The sequence below is a fragment of the Durio zibethinus genome, chromosome 12, assembly GCF_047325235.1.
Source record: "Durio zibethinus cultivar Kanyao isolate XHJ-2024 chromosome 12, ASM4732523v1, whole genome shotgun sequence".
Taxonomy (NCBI): Eukaryota; Viridiplantae; Streptophyta; class Magnoliopsida; order Malvales; family Malvaceae; genus Durio; species Durio zibethinus.
This window is the reverse complement of record NC_143173.1, coordinates 13,118,356-13,129,201: the sequence shown is the minus strand read 5'-3', so window position 1 is coordinate 13,129,201 and position 10,846 is coordinate 13,118,356. Positions and strand designations below refer to the sequence as shown.

The window sequence follows — 10,846 nt, the reverse complement described above, 5'->3', positions numbered from 1 at the left end:
ATGGTTATGCGTAAGGAAGGTTATAGTAGCCCCACAATGCCTATCCAAAGGATAGTACTAGTTTAATTTCAAATTATCCAAGCCTTGAAAATATTTATGATTTATCAAATTATTTAATACTCAAAATTAGTGTTAAAATTGTCCCAATAGTTTGACAGCAATTTAAGATAATCTTCTCACCTCATGAGTATTCATAGAGACTAGTGTCTCATTTTAAAAATGCTTCATTATCAAATTTATTAATTTATTTTATTTCAAAAAATTAGTAAAGTCTCCCAATAGTTTGGTAGGACTTAATTTGAATCAATCATCCAATAGTTTAGAGGATAAAATTAATATTTTTGTTTTTTGTTTTTTATTTTTATTATTATTATTATTTTAAGAAAAATGATTTATTAGAATTTTTCAATAGTTTGGTGGATTCCATTTAAAATTAATCCACAAAAATTTCTCAATAGTTTGATAGACTTCATGAATTTATTTTGTAAAATTTGTTTATTATTTTTTTTCAAACTTATTTGAGAAGATTTTTTTATATTTTGCTTCTTCTATTTTTTTTTTAAGTTTTTAAATAAAAAATAGGGAAATTAAATAAAAAGCTGAAAATTAAATAAAAAATTAAGACAATAAAATAAATCAAAAAATAAAATCAAAAAATAAAATGAAAATAGAAAAGGAAAACCTTACGATCGGGTCGAGTTAGAGCGCGAGTTGACGTGCAAGTTGATGGGTCAGAGCGTGGATCTTGAGCTATCGAAATGGTGTCATTTTGGCATTGTATAAAAGCCACTCCCCTATGTTTTCATTCAAAACTACCTAGCTTCTCTCTTTAATCCTTGATTCTCTTTCCCTTCTCTTTAAAAAAAATCCAAAAATTAATCGAAAACTAGGTTTTTCATCGATTTATAGAAATCTAGCTGGAATCTGACCAAAAAATTCAAATTCTTGCTAGAAAATTCATTGGCAAATTCAAATATTCATAAAAAAAATTCATAATTTCTAGAAGAAACCCAGATTTTCCTAAACTTTTCCATATTTCTTTCAAATCTTTCCAAACCTTCAATCCCAACTCCAAAAACTTAAAACTAAACCCTAAAAACCTAAATTTAAATCCAAAATCCTCAGTATTCCAAAAAATTTTTCAAATCAAAATCCAAAACCCTATTACCCACAATTTCCCCAACTTTTCATCGTGTAATCGAAATCCACCCCTTTTTGTTCTATGATTTCATGTCCAATTTATAAGCCTCTTAGGATAGATTTTAGGAAACGAACAGCATCAAACCCAGGTTTGAATCTTGGGATTGAATTCTGCTTGAATCTTAAATTGAGTCTAAGTTCTTAGCTGATTTCCTAGGTTGAATCTGTAATCCCAATTATGCAGTAAAACCATTGACTGTATTGAATTCCTTCGATTGGATTTCCGTTTTCAAAATTCACGCCAAAATCGAAACAAGCAAAAAAATAATAATAATAATAATTATTATTATTATAATAACTATAATAATATAATATAATATAGTATATAATAATAATTATTATAATAGCAATAACAACTATAATATAATAATAATATAATATAGTATAATATAGTACCATAATAATATTGATATACTATACTATAATACTAGTAATAATAATAGACAAAATAAAATTGATTCGATTGACCTCGGACATAAATGGGTGTCTACACTCATCATGAAGTGATAGGCAATATTGAGCTACCAATCCAAATTGGACTATGTACTTTTGATATAGTCTTCCAAGTCATGGATATCGTTTCTTCCTATAGCTATCTTTTAGGAAGATCATGGATTCACATGGCAAGAACTGTTCCTTCCACTCTACATTGAAGGTGAAATTCATAATTGATGAAAAAGTGGTCATTATTGTTGGTGAAAAAGATCTATTGGTAACTAAACCCTCTACTACATTATATGTTGAAGCAATTGAGGAAGCCCCAGAATGTTTTTTCAAATCTTTTGAATTCATTAATGCAACCTATATGGGTGAAAGATAAAAAATGCCTATTCTATATCTATCCAAAGCTTTCAAGATGGCTCTTAAAGAAGTGGTAAGAAAAGGACAACAAGTGTGGGCTAACTTGCAAGGGATGCAACGACCATGGATAATGCCTGAGAAAGATGATCAGTTTGGGCTAGGGTACAAGCCAACTCGAAAAGGAATAATGAAGTTCATAAAGGAAAAAAGAGAAAAAAAGTAAAAATCAAAGGCCTATCTTTTCCTCCCCTCTATGAGACTTTCATCTCAATTGGCTATATCTATATAGATATAGCAGGAAACATAAAGAAGGGGTTTACACCATCGTTGAAAGATATCTTCGCTAAATTTTCAATACAAATGGTGGGTGAAGAAAAAAAGAATGAAAATCCAAGGTGTTCATGGGTTTATCTTACTCTTCATGGTGCAAAACTGAAGAATTGGCATGTTGAAGAGCTACCTGTTGTTTTTAAATTTTCTCCAAAGTAATATGTTGAACCTAATCTGAATGCTTTTATTAAAAACATTAAATGTCTTATGTGTGTTTGTTTCCTCATTTTCAATTGAATAAATGACAAGCGTAACACATTTATCCATTTCTTTTGCCTCTTTCATTTCAATTCCTTACATTACTATACATCCTTCTACATTTCTTCTATTTCACTTATTTTTTGGTATTCGAATAATGAATGTAAAGATCATCATGATAATATTTTTGGATTTGATTTTGAAAATTCTATTTATATTGGTGAACTTGATAATGAAAAAAAATATGGAAGACCATGCAATATCCCCAAAATTATTGAGATTAATGGAACAAGAAAAGAAGTAAATTATGCCTCATCAAGAAGCCACTAAAGTTGTCAATTTGGGGGATGAAATCAATCCAATCGAGCCACTGGATTAGTTCTACCACCATTTTCTAATCAAGAAGAGGATGTTGAAAGCATTAGCACCAACCAACCCTTTACTACCCATTATCGAAATTCTTTCTTAGGATTTCAAAGTACAACCAGTACTCAATTATCAAATCATATTCTTATTTTTTCAGGAGATAATCAATCTCAACCCTCTTATTATTAGTTAGTAAATTCTGTTTTAAATTCATCAACTTCTTCTAGAAAACCTAGAATTGAATAAACTAAATCTTCTTTTCTTATAAACCAATATAGTCTGCAAGAAACAGATTATATACAGTTTTCAAATAAATCTTCATAAAGATTTTATACTTTTGTTGAAGGAAAATTTCATTTTCAAAAATACAAATCATATTCTCTACATATATTATTAGATACTGGAGCAACAATCTCTAATTGTAAAAGTAATGCTCTTCCATTAAACAAATGGGAACCTATGAAAACCCCTATTGCAATTATAGGTATTGATGAAAGAAACCATCATAGGTTTTAAAGCAAAAAATATTCCTATTTATTTTAATAATACAAAGTTTATAATTTCAAAAATCATGTGTTTTCCAAATATGCATGGAGATATGCTTTTAGAAAATAATTTTCTTTATAATTATTTACCATTTTCTATATATTCAGATGCTATTTGGTTAACAATAGACAACCAATCTATTAAAATTCCTCTTTTAAAAGATCACAAACACATTTGTGATAAAAACTTTCAACTCAAAGCTAATCAAGCTAAAGTCAAAATAATCAATGAAAAACATTGGTTATATACTATCCTTTAAGAAAATTTTAGTGAAGAACTACTAAAATTATGGTCTGAAGCCCTAGATTCTGTGAACTATAAGTAGTAATTCCTACAAAAATTGTTAGGGTTAAACCAATGATCTACACTAAACAAGATGTAGATGAATTTGAAATTCAAATCTCTGATCTTCTCTTTGAAAGATTAATAGAATCAACTACTAGTTCTCATTTCAGTCATCCATTTCTAGTAAGAAAGCATGCAAAACAAAAACGTGAAAAACCTTGAATGATAATCAACTATAAGAGGTTAAACTAAAATGTTGTCTTTGATGGATATTTTATTCCTAGAAAAGATGTTTTGATCAATTTAGCAAAAAATGCTAAATACTTTTCAAATTTTGATTGTAAATCAGGATTTTGGCAAACCATGCTTTCTAAAAAGTCAAAATCTATGACTGCTTTTAGTGCTGCTACAGGCCGTTATCAATGGACTGTAATGCCTTTTGGTTTATGTAATGCCTTTCAGATATTTCAAAGGTGGATGGATAAAATATTTTCTAAACATAAACAATATTGTTGTGTTTATATAAATGATATTTTATTCTTTTCTAAAAATTTTGAGGAACACAGGAAACACTTGATCACATCTCTCAAGAAATTATACAACATGATATTATACTCGGTCTAAAAAACATTAAGTTAGAAAAAACAAAAATAAAATTTTTAGGATTAAATGTTTCCAATAATGGTCTTACATTACAATATCATATTATTGTTAGAATAAAAAACTTTCTAGAACAATTGAAAAATAAAAAAAGTTTACAACAATTTTTTGGTCTACTTAAATATGGTAGATAGTATTTCAAAAACCTCTCAAAAAGAGAAAAATATTTACAAGAAAAACTCAAAAAAGATGTTGAATTTTCTTGGTCTTCTACAGATTCAGATATTATTAAACAATAAAATCTGATCTCATTAACATTCATAAAGTTTATCTATCTAAACAAGGTGAAACTTTAATTCTAGAAATAGATGCTCAGAAAAACACTATGGATATGTCTTAAAAGCCAAAAATCTTTATCAAAAAGATGAATTAATCTATGGATATAATTCTAGAAAATTCAAGCCAAATGAAATCAAATACATTATTTTTGAAAAAGAGTTACTGGCCATAAAAAATGCAATAACTAAATTTCATATTTTTTTTAACTTCTGAAAATCTATCAGAACAAATAACCAATCTATTAGAGATTTTCTTAAAAATAGAAAATTATTTGATAATATGAGAGAATAAGATGGTATAATTTATTATGCCAATATAATTTTATTATTGAATTCATTAATGGTGATAAAAATTTTTTTGCAGATTATTTCAGTCAATCCAATAGATAGAGGCAAAAAGCCTCTATAGTAGTAGGAAAGATGGAGAACTATTTAGAAGAAATAGACGAAAAAGGTCATTTCTTCTTTCTCTTCATCGCCGTCATCTTTTTCAAATACTAACCAAGGACTTACACCCCTTTTTATATCCTTCTTGTGGATATCTTCCACATTTACTTCCACAACGACCTATAAATATTTTCAAACCAAAAGCTTCTTTACAACCAGTATTGCAAGCTCTTTCCCAATTTGCACAAGATCCAAACCAATGGACTCTTGTTTTATTCTCAAATTTTAAAACAAACTAAAAAACTCAAACAAAGTTTTGAAGTTAAAGATTTCTATAATCCTGGTCTTAACCCAGAGAATTATGGATTGATTAATCACATATGGAAATCCCATCTTTAAGAAAATAAATCTACATTTAGAAAAAAAATGACGAAATTCACTGAATTTCTAGTTAATCAAACTAGAGAACATCAGTAATTTGATAAACTAGTTTTCAACAATCTCTGCTCTTTATATTTGCTAAAACAACAAGATGTTGACTTTTATGCAATAAAAGAAAATCAATATTTTGTTCAAGAAATAAACGATTTCTTAAAACTTTTTGAATATTTGAATCACAAAAACTCTTCTCAAATAATAAAACTAAAAAGAGTTTTATTATTTGAAAAGGCTGCAATTCTCTTACCTAAAGAAATATTTCAAAAAATCAATTGAAGTATTATTCTTGAAATAAAAAAATTGTTACAAGAAAAATTTTCAGAATATTACTTCTCTCTTTTCCTTGAAACCTCTATTTTAGAAGAAAAACTCCTTAAAATTAAGTTTAAACTAGATCATGATACATTTGATGTAAAAAGCATTGAAATGGGTCTTGTTGGAGAAATAATTGCTCAAAATTTTTCATTTAAGCATATCTCAAATTTCCCAACCTTTATAAAATTTTAGTTTCTTCGATACATAAAAAATGATCGATTTTTCTTTTATATATATATTTAAAACTTATAGTTTGATAAGATCTTTTATTAGAGAAAAATTCTATTAGCCATATCAAATCTGGGAAGTTAAAAAACTTGTTTCTGAGCCTCTTACTGAACAATCAGCAAAAGCCATTGAAAACCTAGACTTGCTTAATCAAGCGATCCATAAGTATTCCAATTCTTCACCATATAATTTCCAAACAGGGATAAATATGATGGAATACAACAAAAACATTCTTTAGAAAACACTTTGTTCTTCTTTCTCAAAATATTCCATTTAAATATATGGTCAAAAAATTTAGGCAATAAAGGTTTATTCTGAGATTGAATTACAAACAATTCCAATAGAACAAAATGCTGCAGATCTCCTCAGAAGACTTTCAGAAATGGAAGATATTGATCACCTATAGCACTTATTGTATCAATATCAAGAAGGGTGATAGATGTAGAATAAATCCAGGACAAATTCTCCATGGTCCTTTAATCCAAAAGATGAAGAAGGATTTAACTTGGATAACTTACAGGAAGGATAAGCGATTCCAAGCAAGAATAAGCTAACAATACATACCAACAAGTCAAAATGCTTGGTTTAGAGCCATAGATAGATAGTAGATAGATATCAATCAGCTACAATCAGCAACAGTAAAAAGATAAACAATCAGCTACTGTTCCAAACAGCTATCATTGTAGTTGGTTACTGTATAATATAATTTTATCTATAAATAGTCTTTAAGAAAGGAGAAATCAGAGTTCTTCCAGTAGCTTCACTCACTGTTTTCCTTTACTTTTCTAAACTACCTTATTCTCTTCCACAATATAAAGTTTTCTTATCTTATCTCTTTTGTTTGTTCCATAAATGGTATCAGAGCTTGTGTTTTAATAAAGTTTCATCAGTATAATTTTCAAATATATATCTCGAAGCTTACTATCTTTGTAAGTTCTCTTTACTCTACTTTGTTTTCTTTATTCTATTTCATGTTTGGAAGCTCATATCACCTTGTTTCTTGGTTTTTTAGTTGGTATTTATGGCTTTAGGTTGCCTTTGTTAACTGGCTTTTGTGAAACTATTAAAAAAAACTGACACTGGTTTTAAGCACCTAAAATATGAAACAAAAATGAAGAAGATAATTGTATCTGAAAAGAAAAAACTTATAATCATAGTTTGCATATAGATTTAGCATGCGAATCTCACAATATTGCTATAAGTATATCTGTAAATGATTTGATAGATCTTTCTTCTTTTTTTTTGTAAACTTTTTGTAAAAATTAATAATATAGAAGAAAAAATAGATAATATCTTTGCTAAAATAGGACAAAAATAAGACACTATTGATTTTGGACCGTTATATTATAGAAATATTATCTTAGCATTTGATGATAAACCATCATCTTCTAAAAAATCAAATCAAGACCTTATGGGCTTTAAATCTTATAAATATCTTATTGAGAATTTCAAACAAAAAATGAATCAGACTAATGACTCTAAACCAAGAGTCGAATATCTTTAAGAAATTGAAAAACTTTATGAAACTCATAAAGATATTTTCAAAAAATACAATTATTATTACATGCTCAACTACGATACAACCAGTGAAAGTAATGAAGATGAAGCAGTAGATGATAATTTTGACATTCTTGTAACCAATCCAGTTGTAAAAAATGAAGCACCATCTGAAAATGAAACAACATCTGAAGATGAAGAAAAGATTCCTCCTATGCAACTAGTAGATCAAGGTAAACAAAAAGTTGGCAAAGTCTGTAACCCAGAGGCTGATGATTTATTAAGATTCCCAGATTTTCAAAAAAACCTTGAATTTTATCAACCAACTAAAACACATCTAATTGCTCTTTCTTATAAATTAGATTCTTCTAAAAAAGAAAAAATCAAGAATATTACAAAAGTTAGTCAAACAAGTCAAACTTTTAATCAAAATAATATAGCCCTAATTATAGATTCTTTAAATAAAATATCTGTAGCATCTAGTGGTACGCATCTAGCTTTATCTAAAGTCCTTATTTCAAATTATGAAAAAACTATAGATGAATGGGCATAATTCATATCTATCGTAGTAACTCACTAGGACACTTGAAATAAAGCAAAATCTAGATACGTACAGAACAAACAAAAGAGATAAGAAAACTCTATATTGCGGAAAAGAGGAAGGTAGTTTAGAAAAGTGAGGGAGATAAGTGAGTGAAGCTGCTGGAAAAACGCTGATTTCTCCTTTCTTAAAGACTCTATAGACAAAATTATATTATACAGTAACTAACTACAGTAATAGCTATCTGGAACAGTAGCTGATTGTTTATCTTTTACTGTTGCTGATTGTAGCTTATTGATATCTGTCTGCTGTCTATCAATGGCTCTGAACCAATCTATTTTGACTTGTCGGCAGGTACTGTTAGCTTATTCCTGTTTGGAATAGCTTATCTTTCCTGTGTTATCCAGATTAAATCCTTCTTCATCTTTTGGATTGAAGGACTGAAGAATTTGTCCTGGATTTATTCCACATCTGTCACCCTTCTTGATACAATAAATGTAACTTGGACTTTGATACCACATCTGCCACCATTCACTTTGAAGTCCTAGAGAAAGAAGTGTAATTTGGACTCTGTTTTCGATCAGCAGGAGAAATGGCAGAGGCTATTGTTTCCTTAGCCATTGGAAGGATCTCGGATTTACTCATTCATGAAGCAGTTTACCTAGGTGGGTTTCGTGAGGAAGTGGAGTGCATCAAGGCAGAACTAAAGCGGATGCAGAGCCTTTTAAAAGACGCTGACCATAGGCAAGAACAAGACAAGCGTCTCCGCAACCGAGTGGGAGAAATTAAAGATCTTGCTTACGATGCTGAAGGTGTTATTGACTCCTACATTCTTGAAATTGCACATCAAGGAGGCTTTCATGGAATCATCAAGAGATTCACCTCCATTTTCACCAAGCCTTCTCATTTGCACAAAATAGGGGTTCAGGTCAAAGCAGTACAGACTAAGCTTGAAGCTATTTCCAAGAGTCTTCCAGCTTATGAGATATCTGGTGAAGGAGAGGAGTCTAGCTCTATTTCCGGAATGCAGCAGCAACAGCGGCTAAGAAGAACATATTCGCATGTTGATGAAGTAAATGTTGTTGGCTTGGAGGACATGACAAGGAATGTTTTGGATCGGTTGATGACAGAAGAAGAAGAAGAAGATAGACCTCATGTGGTTTTTTCCAGAGTCGGGATGGGGAGCATAGGTAAAAGCACTCTTGCAAAAACAGTATACAAGCACATTGATGTGAGACGACCTTTTGATTGTTTTGCTTGGGCTTTTATTTCTCAAAAATGTATGCCAAGAGAAGTTTTGCTTCATGTCCTCATAAAATTTCTTTCTCCTTCTAAAGAAGAAAGAGAGCAAATTGATAAACTGAGGGATAATGAATTGATAAAAAGACTTTTTGATGTCTTAGAAAAACGGTATTTGGTAGTCCTTGATGATATCTGGGGAAGTGAAGATTGGGATTATCTTAAACCTGCTTTTCCATGGGGAAAAAAGGGGAGCAAAATTTTATTCACAACTCGAAACAATGATGTGGCATTACGTGCAGATCCTCACAACTCCCCAATAGAGCTTCGACTTCTTACCGATGATGAAAGTTTGAAGCTTTTCAAGAGGAAAGTATTCTCTGGAAATACAACTGAGTCTGATGCTCGTTCAAAAGAATTTGAGATGCTAGGAAGAGGGATGGCGAAAAAATGTAGAGGGCTACCTCTGGCAATTGTTGTCTCGGGAGGCTTGCTAGCAACTAAAAAGTCGTGGGTTCAGTGGGAGACGGTTCAAAGAAACATCCATGCTCACTTAAACAAGGTCCAACAACATGACCATCATGGTGCAGTGAATGGAATTTTGGTTTTAAGCTACAATGATTTGCCTTATTGTTTAAAACCATGCTTCTTATATTTTGGCCATTATCCAGAAGATTGGGAGATCCCAAAGAACGAACTCATTCGATTATGGATTGCTGAAGGTTTCATTTCACCATTAGTGGAAAGCGGAGGAATGTTGATGGAAGATGTTGCTGAACAATTCCTGTAGAAGCTGATAAATAGATGTTTGGTTCAAGTTGGCAAGAGGGACTATACAGGAATTGGTGTGAAAACATGTCACATACATGATCTCTTGAGGGACTTGTGCGTGGAGAAAGCTCGAGAGGATAATTTCTTGGAAATTATTCAGCCAATTGCTGTGAACTTGTCATTTTCAAAACTTTTGAGTTTTTTTTTTTTTTTTCAATAAACCTAAGAAAAATTTTATAAACTCTGAGGCAGCTGCCCTCTCACTACTATGTACATCCATCCCTGCTAAGATTCTATATTCTTTATTGAATTTGTTGATGTGTGTTTCAGTTGGGTGATTGGAAGTATATTAAAAGGCTGCTTGGGTGATTGATTTGGTAATTAGAATGATATATCACAAAGAAATCGATTAAGAGAGTGTCAAAGGTAGAATTGGAAACATATTTTAACATTTAAATCAATAACATAAAAGAGAAAAAAAGCATGTAATGGTTAGAATGATTATCTATGACTAAATTTGGATAGATGTAATTAGTTGAGTTATATGATATTAATTAAGTGTTGAATCAATTAAAATAACTATCAACAAATTTTTAACTTAAAGGTCAAGATGTTGACTAATCGAGCAAAGTGTAATAGTAGAATCCTACGGGACCTTTTAAAAGCAAAGTAACACAGTTAAAATTCAATAACGATCTTTCTTTATTGGATCTTATCAGGTGTTCTTTGGTGGTTTAACATTTTAAATGACTTTTGGGTCTTCAAT

At 30.1% G+C, this 10,846-nt stretch overlaps 1 pseudogene; it reads left to right on the top strand.

Moving 5' to 3' along the window:
* The first annotated feature begins 8,215 nt into the window (after window positions 1-8,215).
* Window positions 8,216-10,398, top strand: LOC149515722 (putative disease resistance protein At1g50180 pseudogene; annotated as a pseudogene).
* The last annotated feature ends 448 nt before the right edge of the window (window positions 10,399-10,846 follow it).